This window comes from Cupressus sempervirens, chromosome 11, assembly GCF_028749045.1.
Source record: "Cupressus sempervirens isolate cs-2001-9-10 chromosome 11, ASM2874904v1, whole genome shotgun sequence".
Classification (NCBI taxonomy): Eukaryota; Viridiplantae; Streptophyta; class Pinopsida; order Cupressales; family Cupressaceae; genus Cupressus; species Cupressus sempervirens.
The window spans coordinates 407,115,674-407,136,039 of record NC_143128.1 but is presented as its reverse complement, the minus strand read 5'-3'; the positions used below and the strand labels follow the sequence as shown (position 1 = coordinate 407,136,039).

Genomic DNA, 20,366 nt, shown 5'->3' with positions numbered 1-20,366 from the left:
CTACAGTCTTCTCTACCTGGTTAAGTTCTATTTCAGAGGAGGTTCTACATATTAGCAATTTCCTTTTGACAATTTTTGCAGGTTCTTCATGCTTCAGTGGTTTTCTTCATGATCACTCTTTGTTCCTTTTTTTGGAACATTCCTCTAGTTGGAGGCTTTTGCAGTTCTTCACTAGGTTTTTAGCTATCTCTTTTTGGAGTAGAGCTTTTCCCACTAAGTTTTCTCTATTTCTCCATTTCATAGAGATTTTTTTGTGATTGGGTACCTCATCAAGCCTTGTTGTAGGGACCCAAGTTTTCTTTCAGCACTACATTGTAGTTCCCTTGCTCTTTTTGCATTATTTGTAATTGCATTGTTGCTCATCTTAATGGGGGGTGTTAGAGAAAAAGGTTAATTTAATTTCACTTATTAAATTACCTTCTCTCCCTTACCTCCTCTCATCTTTTTCTTCTATGATAGGTTTTTTTCTTACAGGTGTTCAAAGGCTTTGTGGATTTGTATTGATCAAATTCTTTAGGATGCACCTTATTAAGCACTCGGAGCACACCTTATCGAGCACCCAGAATGCATGAAAGAGTAAAGAGCACTCTAACACTAAGAACACACCTTATCCAATGCTTTAAAGGAACCAATAGGAAGAAAACACAAGTCTCTCTCCCAATAACTCCTCCCAATGAAGTTATGTGGAAAATTTCAAGGAGAATAGAGATGTGGGTCAAAAAATATGGCCCTTAGAAGTTGTTGGATCAATTTCCCAATCTTATGAGCCTTTATTTTTGTGATCACAAGAATCAATGGTTATATTGACTATTTCATCCATACAAATATTATGTTGTTGAGGATCATCATGTTTAGTGCCCAGAATGCACCTTATCTTGCACTAAGAACATGTCTTGTTGAGCATTCGAAATGAACATGAGTTAGGGTATGGGAGGAGAAGGGGATGGGTGATTGAAAATGGGCTCTAAGAAGCATGAGAGGAGTCTAAATATAAAAATCACACAATCAAATAATCTAAAAAGTAAATAAAAGGTGCAATAGTGGGACTTCTCAAGAGGTCACCCATCTAAGTACTACTCTGACCCAAGTGTGCTTAACTATAGAGTTCTGATGAGATACAGTGCACTAACACTAGTATGATCACACTCAACATTAAACTCTCACACCCTCATGTTAGCCCATGCATTATAATGAAACCTTATCTAGGATGCACCCTATTGAGCACTCAAAGTGCACCTTATAGAGCACCTAGAATGTACGAGAGAGTAAAGAACACACCGACACTAAGAATGCACCTTATCTGATACTTGAAAGGTACCGACATGAAGAAAGGCACGAGTCTCTCTCTAAATAACTCCTCCTAATGAAGCCACATGGGAAAATTTCAAGAAGAATAGAGATGCGGGTCAAAAGTTACGACCCTTGAAAGTTGTTGGATCAATTTCCCAACCTCATAAGTTTTTATTTCTATCATCACAAGAATCCATTTTTATATTGACTATTTCATTCATATAGAGGTTACATTATTGAGGATCATCATCTTTAGTTCCCATAATGTGCCTTATATAGCACTAAGAACATGCCTTATTGAGCACTCATAATGAACATGAGTTTGGGTATGGGAGGAGAAGGGGATGGGCAATTGAAAATGGGGACTGAGAAGCATGAGAAGAGTGTAAATATAACAATGACATAACTAGATGCTTTAAAAAGTAAAATACTGACACTTCATGGGAGGTCACCCATCCTAGTACTACTTTGGCCCAAGTGCACCTAATTGTAGAGTTCTAATGGGATTAGGTGCAATAAAACTAGTATGATCATGCCCGACATCAAACTCTCACACCCTCATGTTAGCCCATGCATCATAATGCAACCTTATATAGGATGCACCTTATCGAGCACCCATAATGCACAAGAGAGTAAAGATCACTTTGACACTAAGAACACATCTTATCCAATGCTCAAAAGGCACCAATAGGAAGAAAGAAATGAGTCTCTATCCTAATAACTCCTCCCAATGAAGTCACGCGAAAAATTTCAAGAAGAATGGAGATGTGGGTCAAAACTTATGGCCCTCCAAATTTGTTGGATCAATTTCCCAATCTTATAAACTTTTATTTTCATCATCACAAGAATCAATTGTTATATTGATTATTTCATCCATAAAGAGATTAGTTTGTTAAGGAACATCATCTTTAGTGCCTAGAATGCACCTTATTTAGCACTAAGAGCGTGCCTTATCGAGCACTTAGAATGAACATGAGTCAGGGCACAAGAGGAGAAGGGGATGGGTGATCAAAAAATGGGTGCTGAGAAGCATGAGAGGATTGTAAATATAAAAATGATGCAACCTGATACTGTAAAATGTAAAAGAAGGGTGTAACACAGGGACTTCCTAGGAGGTGACCCATCCTAGTACTACTCAGACCCAAGCACACTTAACTACTAGTACTAACACTAGTATGTGCATCAAACTCTCACACTCTCGTGTTATCCCATGCATCATAATGTGACCTTATCTAGGATGCACCTTATCAAGCACACCTTATTGAGCACCCAAAATGCACGAGTGAGTAAAGAAAACTTAGAAACTAATATTGCACCTTATTCAACACTCAAAAGGCACCAATAGGAATAAAGACACAAGTCTCTCTCCAAATAACTCCTCCTAATGAAGCCATGTGGAAAATTTCAAGAAGAACAGAGATGCGAGTCAAAAGTGACGGCCCTAGGAGCTTGTTGGATAGATTTCCCAATCTTATAAGGCTTTATTTTTTTCATCACAAGATTCTATTGTTATATCAACTATTTCATCCATATAGAGATTACTTTGTTGAGGAACATCATCTTTAGTGCTCAAAATGCACCTTATCTAGCACTAAGAACCTGCCTAATCGAGGATTCAAAATGAACATGAGTCAGGGTATAGGAGGAGAAGGGGATGGGTAATTGAAAATGGGAACTGAGAAACATGAGAGGTGTGTAAATATAATAATGATGCAACCAGATGCTCTAAAAAGTAAATGGTGGGTGCAACACCAAGATTTCTTGGGAGGCCACCCATCCGAGTTCCTCAAAGTTTTGACAAGATCCAATACACTAACACTAGTATGATCACAACCAAAAATAAAATCTCACACCCTTGTGTTAGCCCATACTTCATAATGCAACCTTATCTAGGACACGGCTTATCAAGGACTCTAAATGCACCTTATCGAGCACCCAAAATGCACAACAAATTAAAGAGCACTCTAATACTAAGAATGCACCTTATCTAGCACTTAGAAGGTGCCAATAGGAAGAAAGGCATAAGTCTCTCTCCAAATAACTCCTCCCAATAAAGCCACATGTAAAATTTCAAGAAGAATAGAGATGCGGGTCAAAAGTTATGGCCCTCAGAAGTTGTTGGATCAATTTTCCAATCTTATAAGCTTTTATTTTCGTCATCACAAGAATCAATTTTTATATCAACTATTTTATCCATATGGAGATTACTTTGTTGAGGAACATCATCTTTAGTGCCCAAAATGCACCTTATCTAGCACTAAGAACTGTTAGAATTCTTTAGAATAACTGAGAGGGGGGGTGAATCAGTTAATCAAGGTCCAAATGCCCTATTAATACCTTTTTACTACTTTTAATGAATCCATACTTAAATCAATCATATAAGCAAGTTACAGTAAATCAACATGCAAAGATAAAAAAATTCAAAATCAACACATGACACAATGATTTACATGGAAAACCAATTTGGGAAAAACCAACAGTAACATGCTACTTGATTCTCACTCTTCTGAAGTGATGCCATGTTAAAATCCTTCCCTGTTAAAGGCTTACAACACACTATTAAATGTGACCTTGTTAGAGGATTTCACCAAACTATTAGGAATGGGCGTGGTTAAAGGTCTTTAGAACATTCACTTGGAATGTCACCCTGTTAAAGGATTTTTCTAATGGCTGTTAAACCAACCTAAGTCCATAGGATTTAGACTTACAGTTACAATTGCTAGAAAGTAACACTAATGGTCTTTCGATCTGATATAACTTACAACATACTTTGCAGATTTCAGATCACACTTTCAGTTCAATCCTTATGCTTGGCTTTAATCTCTTTAGCTCTGACTTCTTGTCTTCCTCTCAAGCTTTGTCTCCTTGAGTCTTCTCACTCATTCTACCAATGCAATCATCTTTGTGGTCATCTATACAAATAGAATTTCTGTGCTATCTTCTCCTAGGCACATTCTTTAGCATTTCACACTTTTATGCTTGACCACTGTCTCCTTTTCTTCTATCCCCTCTCCCTCTCTCTTTCTCTCATTAATTTATGTCTTCTTATATAGAAGTCTGATTTTCCTTTATCGCTCAATTCTCCCTCTTCAATTTTAGGGTTTCAAAATTGATTAGGTAGGATACAATGTATCTACCCCATATCTTTTTTTCCTCTTGAAACTTTGCCAGTTGTATCTTAAAAACATTCTACATGGTGTTCTATGCCACCAACTCATCATTCTTATCTTCCTTTTAATTCACAGATTTCTAGGTAACAACTTTGTCGGCTTAGATCTGGCGAATCTTCAATTTCCTAAATAATGCAGCAACTCGGCATTATTGAGTTACTGGTGCTTGGCACCTCTGTGTTACTCGGCACCTATACCAGCTCAATACTTGAACTTGCTCGACACTTGAACTTACTTAGCACTTTGAAATGACTCGGTACTTTGAACTTACTTGACACTTGAACTTACTCGGCATCACTTGGCATCTAAAGTTTACTCGGCATTAACTAGAACTTGCTCGGCTCTTACTAGCTTGCCCAACTCCTTCTCTCTAATGAACTTAGTTTGAGCTTTACAAAATACTTAGTTAAAACCTTAAATCTTTGATATGTTTCAGTGTGCCCATTCTTTGTAGTATGTCATCAAATAAATTCTTTCATAAATGGCTTAGCTGATCCTTGTACTTCATTCCAACATCATAACTTCAACCTTTCTCTAGGTATTTTAGTTACATCTTATTAATTGCCTCCACCTTGACAATCAACTAATTGATAGTATTTGGATCACTAAAGCAATTGTCATCCCTACAAGTAGCAAGTTTGACATCAATGACAAAACAATGATTAAGGACATTCTTCACTAGTTCCATATTTTATTCCAATAATCTCCCTCAACTTTTCTTATAATTATTTCAATCATTTCCAACAAAGAACGTGCCTTATCGAGCACATAGAATGAGCATGATTCGACATAGGGTAGAAGGGGATGGGCCATTTAAAATGGGTGTTGAGAAGCATGAGAGGAGTGTAAATATAAAAATGATGCAATCCTATTCTCTAAAAATTAAAAGAAGGGTGCAACATCGGGACTTCCTAGGAGGTCACCCATCCCAATACTACTCTGGCCTGGGGACGCTTAACTATAGAGTTTAGATAGGATCTGGTGCACTAACATTGCTATGATTGCACCCTATAGAAAAATCTCACCCCATCATGTTAGCCCATGCATCATAATGCAACCTCATCTAGGATGCACCTTATCAAGCACTTAGAGTGCACCTTATCAAGCACACATAATGCACAAGAGAGTAAAGAGCACTCTGACCCTAAGAATGCACCTCATATGACACTTAGATGGTGCCAACAAGAAGAAAGGCATGAGTCTCTCCCCAAATAAATCCTCCTAATGAAGCCACATGAAAAATTTCAAGAAGAATGGAGATGCAGGTCAAAAGTTATGGCCCTTAGAAGTTGTTGGATCAATTTCGCAATCTTATAAGCTTTTATTTTCGTCATCACAACAATTAGTTGTTATATCGACTATGTCATCCATATAGAGATTAATAAGTCGAGGAACATCATCTTTAGTGCTTAAAATGCACCTTATCTAGCAATAAGAATGTGCCTTATCAAGCACTCAAAATGAACATGAGTCAGGGTATGGGAGGAGAAAGGTATGGATGATTGAAAATGGGCACTGATAAACATGAGAGGAGTTTAGATATAACAATGATGCAATGAGATGTTCTTAAAAGTAAAAGAAAGGTACAACATTGAGACTTCCCAAGAGATCACCTATCCCAATACTACTTCGACCCAAGAATGCTTAATGTACTAACACTAGTATGATCACACCTAACATTAAACTCTCACAACCTCATGTTAGCCCATGTATCATAATGCAACCTTATCTAGGACACACCTTATTGAGCACTTGGAGCACACCTTATCAAGCACCTAGAATGTATGAGAGAGTGAAGAGCACTTGGACACCAAGAATACACATTGTCTGACACTTGGAAGGTTCCAATAGGAAGAAAGGCACAAGTCTCTCTCCAAATAACTCCTTCCAAAAAATCCATGTGGAAAACTTTGAGAAGAATAGAGATGGGGATCAAAAGTTACAACCCTTAGAAGTTGTTGGATCAATTTCCCAATCTTATAAGCTTTTATTTTTATGATCACAAGAATCAATTGTTATATCGACTATTTCATTAATATGGAGATTACTTTGTTTAGGAACATCATCTTTAGTATGCAAAATGCACTTTATCTAGCACTAATAACATGCCTTATTGAGCACTTAGAATGAACATGAGTTGAGGTATGAGAGGAAAAGGGGATGGGCAACTTAAAATGGGTGATAAGAAGCATGAGAGGAGAGTAAATATAACAATCAAACAATCTGATGCTCTAAAAAGTAAACAAAGGATGCAACACCTGTACTTCCTGGGAGGTGACCCATCCTAGTACTGTAATAATGATGCAACTATATGCTCTAAAAAGTAAAACATCAAGACTTCTTGGGATGTAACCCATCATAGCCCTACTCCAGTGCAAGTGCACTTAATTGTAAAGCTTTGATGGGATCTAATGCACTAATGCTAATATGATCACACCTGACATCAAACTCTCACACCCTTGTATTAGCCCATGCATCATAATGTGACATTATATAGGATGCACCTTATCAAGCACTTGGAGTGCACTTTGACACTAAGAATGCACATTATCCAACACTTTGAAGGTGCCAATTAGAAGAAAGGCATGAGTCTCTCTCCGGATAACTCCTCCCAATTAAGCCGCATGGAAAATTTCAAGAAGAATAGAGATGCAGGTCAAAATTTATGGCCCTTGGAAGTTGTTGGATCAATTTCCCAATCTTATAAGATTTTATTTTTGTCATCACAAGAATCAATTGTTGTATTGACTATTTCATCCATAGCAACATCATCATTAGTGCCTTAAATGCAACTTATCTAGCACTAAGAATGTGCCTTATCAAGCAATCAAAGTGAAAATGAGTCAGGGTACAGGAGGAGAAGGGGATGGGTGATTCAAAATGGGCACTAAGAAGTATGAGAAAAGTGCAAATATAACAATTAGACAACTAGATGCTCTAAAAATTAAAAGAAGGATGCAACACTAGGACTTCCTGTGAGGCCACCCATCCCAATACTACTTTGACCCAAGCATGCTTAACTATGGAGTTTTCATGGGATTCGGTGCACTAACATTGGTATGATCACACCCAACATGAAACTCTCACACCCTCATGTTAGCCCATGCATCATAAAACAACCTTATCTAGGATGCACCTTATTGAGCACCTAGGATGCATGAGAGAGTAAAGAGAACTCTGACACAAAGAACACACCTTATCTAGCATTTAGAAGGCACCAATAGGAAGAAAGGCATGAGTCTCTCTCCAAATAACTCCTCCCAATGAAGCCATGTATAAAATTTCAAGAAGAACAGAGATGTGGGTCAAAAATTACGACCCTCGAAAGTTGTTGAATCAATTTCCCAATCTTATAAGCTTTTATTTTCATCAACACAAGAATCAATTGTTATATTGATTGTTTCATCCATACAGAGATTAGTTTGTTGGGGAATGTCATCTTTAGTGCCTAGAATGCACCTGATCTAGAACTAAGAACATGCCTTATCAAGCACTCGAAATGAATAGGAGTCAGGGTATAAGAGGAGAAGTAGATGGGTGATTGAAAATGGGTGCTGAGAAGCATGGGAGGAGTGTAAATAAAATAATGATGCAACTAGATAATCTCAAAAGTAAAAGAAGGGTGCAACATCAAGACCTCATAGGAGGTCACCCATCCTAGTACTACTCTGAACCAAGTGCACTTAACTGCAAAGTTCTGATGGGATCTGATGTAGTAACATTAGTATGGGCATCAAAATCTAACATTGTCATGTTAGCCCATGCATCATAATGCAACCTTATCTACAATGCACCTTATCAAGCACTTGGAGCACACCTTATCGAGCACCTAAAATGTACGAGAAAGAAAAGAGCACTCTGACACTAAGATCACACCTTATTCAACACTTGGTAGGCACCAACAAGAAGAAAGGCACAAGCCTCTCTCCAAATAACTCCTCCCAATGAAGCCACATGGAAAATTTCAAGAAGAATGGAGATGCGAGTCAAAAATTACGACCCTCGGAAGTTATTAGATATATTTCCCAATCTTATAAGCTTTTTTTTTTGTCATCACAAGATTCAATTGTTATATATACTTTTTCATCCATATGGAGATTAATTTGTTGAGGAACATCATCTTTAGTGCATAGAATGCACCATATCTAGTACTAAAAATGTGCCCTATCAAGCACTCAAAGTGAACATTAGTTAGGCTATGAGAGGAGAATAGGATGGGTGATTGAAAATGGGCACTAAGAAGCATTAGAGGAGTGTAAATATAGCAATGACACAACCAGATCCTCTAAAAATAAAAACATCTAGACTTCCTAGGAGGTCACCAATTGCAGTACTACTACGACACAAGTGCACTTAACTGTGGAGTTGTGATGGGATTTGGTGCACTAATTCTGGTATGATCACACCTGATATTAAACTCTCGCACCTTTGTGTTAGCCCGTGCATCATAATGCAACCTTATCTAGGATGCACCTTACTAAGCACTTCAAGTGCACCTTATCAAGCACCCAAAATGCATGAGAGAGTAAAGAATAATCCAACACTAAGAGAGAACCTTATTTGACACTCAGAAGGTGCCAACAAGAATAATGGCCCTTGGAAGCTATTGGATAAATTTCTCAATCTTATAAGCTTTTATTTTCATCATCACAAGAATCAATATTTATATCGATTGTTTCATCCATATAGAGATTACTTTGTTGAGGAACATCATAGCTAGTGTCTTGAATATACCTTATCTAGCACAAAGAATGTGCCTAACACTAGTGTGGGCATCAAACTCTGACACCCTCATGTTAGCCCATGCATCATAATGCTACCTTATCTAGGACACACCTTATTGAGCATTTAGAGTGGACCTTATTGAGCTCCTAGAATGCAGAAGAGAGTAAAGAGCACTCTAATACTAATAACATGCCTTATTTGGCACTCAAAAAGCACCAACAAGGAGAAAGGTAGGAGTCTCACTCAAAATAAGTCCTCCCAATGAAGCCACATAAAAAATTTCAAGAATAGAGATACTGTTCAGTGGAATTAATTATTATATCGACTATTTCATCCACACAGAGATTACTTTGTTGATGAACATCATCTTTAGTTGAGAGAATGCATGATATCTAGCACTAAAAACATGCCTTATTGTGCACTCAAAGTGAACATGAGTCAGGGTATGTGAGGAGAAGGGGATAGGCAATTGAAAATGGGCACTGACAACCATTAGAGGAGTGTAAATATAATAATGACACAACCAGATGCTCTAAAAAGTAAAACATCAAGACTTGTTGGGAGGTCATGCATCGTAGAACTACTCTGTCTGAAGTGTGCTTAACTGTGGAGTTTTGATGGGATCTAGTGTAGTAATACTGGTATGATCACACCTGACATCAAACTCTCACACCCTTGTGTTAGCCATACATCATAATGCAACCTTATCAGGATGCACCTTATTGAGCACTTGGAGGAAACCTTATTAAACACTACGAGTGCACCTTATTGAGAACAAAAAATGCACGAGAGAGTAAAGAACACTCCAACACTAAGAATTCACCTTATCTAGCACTCAAATGGAACCAACAAGAAGAAACACATGACTCTCTCTCAAAATAACTTCTCTTGATGAAGCCATGTGGAAAATTTCAAGAACAGAGATGTGGGTCAAAAGTTACGAAACTCAGAAGTTGTTGAATCAATTTCCCAATCTTATAAGCTTTTATTTTTGTCATCACAAGAATCAATTGTTATATCAACTATTTAATCCATATAGAGAATACTTTGTTGAGGAACATCATGTTTGGTGCCTAGAATGCACCTTATCTAACACTAAGAATGTGCCTTATCGAGAACTCAGAATGAACATGAGTCGAGGTATGGGAGGAGAAGTGGATGGGATATTGAAAAGGGGTTCTAAGAAGCATGCGATGAGTGTAAATATAAAAATGACACAACCATATGATCTAAAATGTAAAAGAAGGGTGCAACACCAAGACTTCTCATGAGGTCACCTATCCTAGTACTACTCTGGCCTAATAGCAATTAACTGTAGAGTTCTATTGGGACTAGGTGCACTAACATTGGTATGATTGCACCTGACATTAAACTTACACACCATATTTGGTATTTTGAAGGCACCAACAGGAAGAAAGAAAAAAGTCTCTCTCCAAATATTTCCTCCCAATGAAGCCATGCAAAAAATTTCTAGAATAACGGAGATGCAGGTCAAAAGTTATGGCCCTCAGAAGTTGTTGGATCAATTACCCAATCTTATAATCTTTTATTTTCATCCATATAGAGATACTTTGTTGAGTACCATCATCTTTAGTGCCCATAATGCATCTTATCCAGCAAAAATAATAGACCTAATTGAGCACTTAGAATGAACACGAGTTAGGGTACAAGAGGAGAAGTGGATGGTCAATTGAAAATGGGCACTGAGAAGCATCAAAGGAGCATAAATATCAATAACTATACTACTCCAACCCAAGCATGCTTAACTATGGAGTTTTGATGGGATCTGGTGCACTAACTCTAGTATAATCACACTTGAGATCAAACTCTCATACCCTCATGTTAGCCCATGCAATATAATGCAACCTTATCTAGGACACACCTTATTGAGCACTCAGAGCATACCTTATTGAGCACCCAAAATGCATGAGACATTAAAAAGCACTCTAACACTAAGAACACACTTTATCTGACAGTCAAAAGGAGCCAATAGGAAGAAAGGCATGAGTCTCTCTCCAAATAACTACTCCCAATTAAGCCACGCAAAAAAATTCTAGAAGAATGGAGATGCGGGTCAAAAGTTATGACCCTAAAAAGTTGTTGGATCAATTTCCCAATCTTATAAGCTATTATTTTTGACATCAAAAGAATAATTTTTTATATCAACTATTTCATCCATATGGAGATTACTTTGTTGAGGAATGTCATCTATAGTGCCCAGAATGCACCTTATCTAGCAGTAAGAACATCCCTTATCGAGCACTCAAAATGAACATGAGTGAGGGTACGGGAGGAGAAGGGGATGGGGCATTGAAAATAGGTGCTCAAAAGCATGGGAGGAGTGGAAATATAACAATGAAACAACCAGATGCTCTAAAAAGTAAAAGAAGTGTGCAACAATGGGACTTATTGAGAGGTCACCCATCCCAATACTACTCTGTCCCAAGCAAGCTTAACTATGGAGTTCTAATTAGATCCAATGCACTAATAGTGGTATGATCACACCCAACATCAAACTCTCACACCCTCGTGTTAGCCCATGCATCATAATGCAACCTTATCTTGGATGCACCTTATCGATGACCCAAAATGCACGAGAGAGTAAAAAACAATTTGACGCTAAGAAAACACCTTGTCTACCACTTAGAAGGCACCAAGAGGAAGACAGGCACGAGTCTCTCTCCAAATAAATCCTACCAATGAAGCCATGCAAAAAATTCCAAGAAAAATGGAGATGTGGGTCAAGAGGTTTGAGCCTTGGAAGTTGTTGGATCAATTTCCCAATCTTATAAGCTTTTATTTTCATAATCACAAGAATCAATTGTTAGATCAACTATATCATCAATATGAAGATTACTTTGTTGAGGAACATCATATTTAGTGCCTGGAATATAGCTTATCTAGCACTAAGAACATGCCTTATCGAGGACTCAAAATGAACATGAGTGAGGGTACGAGAGGAGAAACAAATGAGCAATTGAAAATGGGCATTGAGAAGGAGTGTAAATATAACAATAATGCAACTAGATGCTCTAAATAGTAAAAGAAGGGTGCAATACCAAAACTTTTCAGGAGGTCACTTATCCCAATACTACTCTAGCCCAAGTGTGCTTAACTGCATAGTTTTGATTAGATTTGATGCACTAACATTGGTATGATTGCACCCAACATCAACCTCTCACACCCTTATGTTAGCCCATGCATCATAATGTAACCGTATCTAGGATGCACCTTATCAAGGGCCTAGAATGCATGAGAGAGTTAAAAACACTCTGACACTAAGAACACACCTTATCTAGCACTCGAAGGGTGCAAGTAGGAAGAAAGGCATGAGTCTCTCTCCAAATAAATCCTAATCAAGCCACATGGAAAATTTCAAAAATTATAGAGATGCGGGTCAAAAGTCACAGCCCTTGGAATTTGTTGGATCAATTTCCCAATCTTATAGTCTTTTATTTTTTGCATCACAAGAATCAATTTTATATCAACTATTTCATCCATAAGGAGATTACTTTGTTGAGGAATGTCATCTTTAGTGCCTAGAATGCACCTTATCTAGCACTAAGAATGTGCCTTATCAAGCACTCAAAATGAACAAGAGTCATAGTAAGAGAGGAGAAGGGGATGTGTGATTAAAAATGGGCACTAAGAAGGATGAGAGGAGTTTAAATATGACAATGATGAAACTGGATCCTGTAAAAAGTAAAAGAAGGGTGCATCACTGAGACTCCCCAAGAGGTCACCATCCCAGTATTAGTCTAGCCCAATCACATTATTCTTTGGAGTTCTAATGGGATCCAGTGCACTAACACTAGTGTGATCACACCCAACATCAATCTATCATACCCTCATGTTAGTCCATGCAGTATAATGCAACCTTATGTAGGATGCACCTTATCAAGCACCCATAATGCACATGAGAGTAAAAAGCACTCTGTCACTAAGAACACACCTTATCTGGCACTCAAAAGGTTCCAACAAGATGAAAGACATGAGTCTCTCTCCAAATAACTCCTCCCAATGAAGCCACATAGAAAATTTCAAGAGGAATGAAGATGCATGTCAAAAGTTATGACCCTTGGAAGTTGTTGAAACAATTTCCCAATCTTATAAGCTTCTATTTTTGTCATCACAAGAATCAATTGTTATATCGACTATTTGATCTAGAGGGAGATTACTTTATTGAGGAACATCATCTTTAGTGCCCAGAACACACTCTATCTAGCACTAAGAATGTGCCTTATTAAGCACTCAAAATAAACATGAGTTGGGGTAGGGCAAGAGAAGGGGATGAGCAATTGAAAATGAGCACTGAGAAACATGAGAGGAGTATATATATATATATATATATATATATATACATATACATATACATATATATATATACATATACATATATATATATACATATACATATATATATATATATATACATATACATATATATATATATATATATATATATGATGCAACAAGATTCTGTAAAAATTAAAAGAAGGGTGTAATATCAGGACTTCCCTAGAGGTCACCCATCTCAGTACTACTCCAATCCAAGCACGCTTATCTATAAAGTTCTGATGGGATCCAATGCACTAATGCTGGTATGATCACACCCAACATCAAACCCTCACACAATCATGTTAGCCCATGCATCATAATGTAACCTTATCAAGGATTCAACTTATAGAGCACTCAGAGTGTGCATTATTGAGCACCTAAAATGCATGAGAGAGTAGAAAGCACATTGACACTAAGAATACACCTTATCCAGCTTTTTAAAGGCACCAATAGGAAGAAAGACACGAGTCTCTCTCCAAATAACAACTCCCAATGAAGCCATGTAGAAAATTTCAAGAAGAACGGAGACGCAGGTCAAAGGTTATGACCCTTGGAAGTTGTTGGATATATTTTTGAATCTTATAAGCTTTTATTTTTTTCATCACAAGAATCAATTGTTATATCAATTGTTTCATCCATACAAAAATTACTTTATTGAAGAATGTCATCTTTATTGCCCAGAATGCACCTTATCTAGCACTAAGAATGTGCATTATTGAGCACTTAAAATGAACATGAGTTGGGGTATGAGAGGAGAATGGGATGGGTGATTGAAAATGGGGGCTGAGAAGCATGAGAGGAGTGTAAATATAACAATGATGCAACCAGATGCTATAAAAAGTAAAAGAAGGGTGTAACACTAGGACTTCTTGGGATGTCGCCCATCCCAGTAATACTTCAGCCCAAGCACACTTAACCATGGAGTTTTGATGGGATATTATGCACTAATGTTGTATGATCACACCTAATGTCAAACTCTCACACCCTTGTATTAGCCAATACATCATAATGCAACCTTATCTTGGACACACATTATCTAGCACTCAAAGTGCACCTTATCAAGCACCTTGAATGCATGAGAGAGTAAACAACACTTCGACACTAGGAACACACCTTATCTGGTACTCAAAAGGCACCACTAGGAATGAAGGCATGAGTCTTTCTCCAAATAACTCCTCCTAATGAAGCCACACAAAATATTTCAAGAAGAAGAGGGATGTGGGTCAAAATTTATGACCCTCAAAAGTTGTTGGATCAATTACCCAATCTTATAAGCTTTTATTTTTCATCACAAGAATCAATTGTTAGATCAACTATTTCATCTATATGGAGATTACTTTGTTGAGGAACATCATCTTTAGTGCCCACTATCTAGCACTAAGAGCATGCCTTGTTGAGCACTACATGAGTTTGGGTATGGGAAGAGAAGGGGATGGATGATTGAAAATGGGAACCAAGAAGCATGAGAGGAGTGTAAATATAACAATGATGCAACCAAATGCTCTAAAAAGTAAAAGAAGGATTTAACACCAAGATATCTTGGGAGGTCACCCATCTGAATATTACTCTGGCCCAAGCATGCTTAAATGTGGAATTGTAATCAGATCTAGTGCATTAACTTTGGTATGATTTTACTAAGAAGCATGATAGGAGTATAAATATAACAATGACACAAATGGATGCTCTAAAATGTAAAAGGGTACAACACTAGGATTTCATGGGAGGTCACCCATCCCAGTACTACTCAAGCCCAAGTGAACTTAATTGTAGAGTTTTGATAAGATCTAGTACACTAACACTAGTACTCTCACACCCTCATGTTAGCCCATGCAATATAATGTAACCTTACCTAGGATGCACCTTATCAAGCACCCATAATGTATGAGAAAGTAAAAAGCACTTTAACATTAAGAACACACCTTATCTAACACTCAAAAGTTTCCAAGAGGAAGAAAGGCACGAGTCTCTCTCCAAATAACTCCTCCCAATGAAACCATGCAAAAAATTTCAAGAAGAATGGAGATGTGGGTCAAAAGTTACGGCCCTCAAAAGTTGTTGGATCAATTTCTCAATCTTATAAGCTTTTATTTTCATCATCACAAGAATCAATTGTTATATCGACTATTTCACCCATATAGAAACTACTTTGTTGAGGAACATCATCTTTAGTGCTTCAATTGCACCTTATCTAGCACTAAGAATGTTCCTTATCGAGCACTCTAAATGAACATGAGTTAGGGTATAAGAGAAGAAGGGGATGGGTGATTGAAAATGGGTGCTGAGAAGCATGATAGTAGTGTAAATATAACAATGACTCAACTAGATGCTCTAAAAAGTAAAAGAAGGGTGTAACACTAGGACTTCCTGGGAGTTCACCCATCCTAGTACAACTCTGGCCCAAGCGTGCTATACTTGGAAGTTTTGATGGGATTTGGTGCACTAACATTGGTATAATCACACCCAACATCAAACTCTCACACCCTCATGTTAGCCCATGCATCATAATGCAACCTTATCTCTATCTCACCTCATTGAGGAACCTTATCGAGCACCCATGATGCACGAGAGAGTAAAAAGCACTCTGACACTAGCAATGCATCTTATCCAACACTCAAAAAGGTACCAATAGGAAGAAAGGCATGAGTCTCTCTCAAAATAACTCCTCCCAATGATGCCACATGGAAAATTTCAAGAAGAATGGAGATGCGGATCAAAATTTATGGCCTCTATAAGCTTTTATTTTCATCATCACAGGAATCAATTGTTATATACACTATTTCATCCATAAGGTGATTACTTTGTTAAGGAACATCATCTTTATCGCCCAGAATGCACCTTATCTAACACTAAGAACATGCCTTATTGAGCACTCAAAATGAACATGTTTTGGGGTAGGGAAGGAGAAGGGGATGGGTGATTGAAAATGAGTGCTAAGAAACATTAGAGGAGTGCATATATAACAATGACACAACAAGATGCTCTAAAAAGTAAAATAAGGGAGCAACACTAGGAGTTCCCAGGAGGTCACCCATCCCAGTACTACTCCAACCCAAGCACACTTGTCTACAGAGTTCTGATGGGATCCAGTGCACTAACATTGGTATGATCACATCCAACATCAAACTCTCACACCCTTGTGTTAGCTGATGCATCATAATGCGGCCTTATCTAGGATGCAACTTATTGAGCACTTAGAGCACAACTTATTGAGCACCCAAAATGCATGAGAGAGAAAAAAAACTCTAACACAAAGAATGCACCTTATCCAACAATTGAAAGGTGCAAACAAGAAGAAATACACAAGTCTCTCACCAAATAACTCCTTCCAATGAAACCATGGGAAAAATTTGAAGAAGAACAAAGATGCAAATCAAAAGTTAGGGCACTCAGAATTTGTTGGATCAATTTCCTAATCTTATAAGCTTTTATTTTCATCATCATAAGAATTAATTGTAATATCATCTATTTCATCCATACGAAGATTATTTTGTTGAGTAACACCATCTTTAGTGCCCATAATGCACCTTATCTAGCATTAAGAATGTGCATTATCAAGCACTCAAAATGAACATGAGCTGGGGTATGAGAGCTAGGGAAGGGGATGGGCATTTGAAAATGGGAACTAAGAACCATAAGAGGGGTGTAAATATAATAATGATGCAATTAGATGCTCTAAAAGGTAAAAGAAGGGTGCAACACTAGGACTTCTTGGGAGGTCACCCATCTCAGTACTACTCTAGCCCAAACGAGCTTAACTATAGAGTTCTAATCGGATTAGATGCTCTAACATTGGTAGGATCACACCCAACATTGAATTCTCACACACTTGTGTTAGCCCATGCATCATAATGCAACCTTACCTAGGACACACCTTATCAAGAACTCAAAGTGCACCTTATCAAGCAACCAGAATGCATAAGAGAGTAAAGAGCACTCTGACACTAAGAACACACATTATCCAACACTTGCAAGGTGCCAACAAGAAGAAATACATGAGTCTCTCTCCAAATAACTCCACCCAATGAAGGCACATGAAAAATTTCAAGAAGAACAGAGATATGGGTCAAAAGTTATGACCCTCAAAAGTTGTTGGATCAATTTCCCAATCTTATAAGCTTTTATTTTTGTCATCACAAGAGTCAATTGTTATATCAACTATTTCATCTATATGGAGATTACCTTGTTCAAGAATATCATCTTTTGTGCCTAGAATGCACCTTATCTAGGATGTACCTAATCAAGCACTCAAAGTGCACCTTATCAAGCACCCAAAATGCATGAGAGAGTAAAGAGAACTGATACACTAAGAACACACCTTATTAGACACTTAGAAGGCACCAATAGGAAGAAAGGTACAAGTCTCTCTCCAAATAACTCTTCCCAATATATGAAAATTTTCAAGAAGAATAGTGATGTGGGTCAAAAGTTATGGCCCTTAGAAGTTGTTGGATCAATTTCCCAATCTTTTAAGCTTTTATTTTCATCATCACAAGAATCAGTTGTTATATCGACTATTTCATCCATAAAAAGATTACTTTTTTTAGGAACATCATCTTTAATGTTGAGAATGCATGTTATCTAGCACTAAGAACGTGCCTTATCAAGTACTTGGAATGAACATTAGTCGGGGTATAGGAGGAGAAGGGGATGGGTAATTGAAAATGGGCATTGAGAAGTATGAGAGGAGAGTAAGTATAATAGTGACACAACTAGATGCTCTAAAAAGTAATAGCAGGGTGCAACATTAGGACTTCCTTCAAGGTCACCCATCTTGGTACTACTTCAGCCCAAACACGTTTGACTGCAGAGTTCTGATGGGATTCAGTGTACTAACACTGGTATGATTAGATCCAACATCAAACTCTCACACCCTCATGTTAGCCCATGCATCATTATGCAACCTTATCTAGGAAATACCTTATTGAGCACTCAAAGTGCACCTTATTGAGCACCCAAAATGCATAAGAGAGTAAAAAGCACTCTGACACTGAGAACATGCCTTATTTGGCAATTAAAAGGTGTCAAGAAGAAGAAAGGCACAAACATATCTCCAAATAACTCCTTCCAATGAAGCCACAAGGTAAATTTCAAGAAGAAGGAAGATGCGGGTCAAATGTTATAGCTCTCATAAATTGTTGGATTAATTTCCCAATCTTATAAGCTTTTATTTTCATCATCAAAGAAATAATTATTATATTGACTATTTCATCCATACAGAGATTATTTTGTTGAGGAACATCATCTTTAGTGCCCATAATGCACCTTATCCAACACTAAGAATGTGCCTTAGTGAGCACTCAGAATGAAGATGGGTCAGGTTATGGGAGGAAAAGGGGATGGGTGATTTAAAATGGGTTTTGAGAAGCATCAAAGGAGTGCAAATATAATAATGACAAAACTGGATGCTCTAAAAAGTGAAAGAAGGGTGTAACATTGGGACTTCTTAGGAGGTCACCCATCCAAGTACGACCCAAGCATGCTTAAGTATGGAGTTGTGATGGGATCTAGTGTAGTAAAGTTGGTATGATCACACCTGGCATCAAACTTTGACACCCTTGTGTTAGCCCATGCATCATAATGCAACCTTATCTAGGATGCACCTGATCAAGCACTTAGAGTGCACCTTATCGAGCACCTAGAATGCATGAGAGAGTAAAGTGCACTCCAACACTAAGAACACACCTCATTTGACACTCAGAATGCACCAACATGAAGAAAGACACAATTCTCTCTCCAAATGACTCCTCACAATGAAGCCACATGGAAAATTTCAAGAAAATAGAGATGCATGTCAAAATTTATGGCCCTTGGAAGTTTTTGGATCAATTCCCAATCTTATAAACTTTTATTTTCATCATCCTGAGAATCAATTATTATATCAACTATTTAATCCATATGAAGATTACTTTGTTGAGGAACAACATCTTTAGTGCCCAGAATGCACCTTATCTAACACTATGTACCTGCCTTATCAAGAACTCTAAATGAGTATGAGTCAAGGTATGGGAGGAGAAGGGGATGGGTGATTAAAAATGGGTGCTGAGAAGCATGAGAGTAGTGTAAATATAACAATGATGCAACCAGATGCTATAAAAAGTAAAAGAAGGGTGCAAAACTAGGACTTCCTAGGAAGTCACCCATCCCAATACTACCCCAGCCCAAGCATGCTTAATTGTGGAGTTTTGATGGAATCCAATGCACTAACACTAATATGATCACACCGGATATCAAACTCTCACACCCTTGTATTAGCCCATGCATCATAATGCAATCTTATTTGGGACACACCTTATCGAGCACTTAGAGTGCTTCTTGTTGAGCACCTAGAATGCATGATAGAGTAAAAAGCACTCTGACACTAAGAATGTACCTTATCTAGCACCCAAAACATGCCAATAGGAAGAGTGACATGAGTCTCTCTCCAAATAACTCATCCCAATGAAACCACATGGAAATTTTTGAAAATAACATATATGCGATCAAAATTAATGGCCTTCAGAAGTTGTTGGATCAATTTCCCAATCTTATAAGCTTTTATTTTTGTCATCACAACAATAAATTTTTATATCAACTAGTTCATCCATATGGAGATTACTTTGTTGAGAAACATCATCTTTAGTGCTTAGGATGTACCTTATCTAACACTAAGAACGTACCTTATCGAGTAGTCAGAATGAACATGAGTTGGGGTACGGGAGGAGAAGGGGATGGGCGATTGAAAATGGGCACTAAGAAGCATGAGAGGAGTCTAAATATAATAATAACTCAACCAAATGGTCTAAAAAGTAAAAGAAGGGTGCAAACTGGGACCTCCCAAGAGTCACCCATCCCATTACTACTCTA

At 37.6% G+C, this 20,366-nt stretch overlaps 3 pseudogenes; all 3 read right to left on the bottom strand.

The window, feature by feature from the left end:
* Positions 1 to 1,029: 1,029 nt before the first annotated feature.
* Positions 1,030 to 1,148, bottom strand: LOC149529897 (5S ribosomal RNA; annotated as a pseudogene).
* Positions 1,149 to 13,681: 12,533 nt separating this feature from the next.
* LOC149529896 (5S ribosomal RNA) lies at positions 13,682 to 13,800 on the bottom strand (annotated as a pseudogene).
* A 2,718-nt stretch (positions 13,801 to 16,518) lies between these two features.
* Positions 16,519 to 16,637, bottom strand: LOC149529895 (5S ribosomal RNA; annotated as a pseudogene).
* Between the last annotated feature and the right edge of the window lie 3,729 nt (positions 16,638 to 20,366).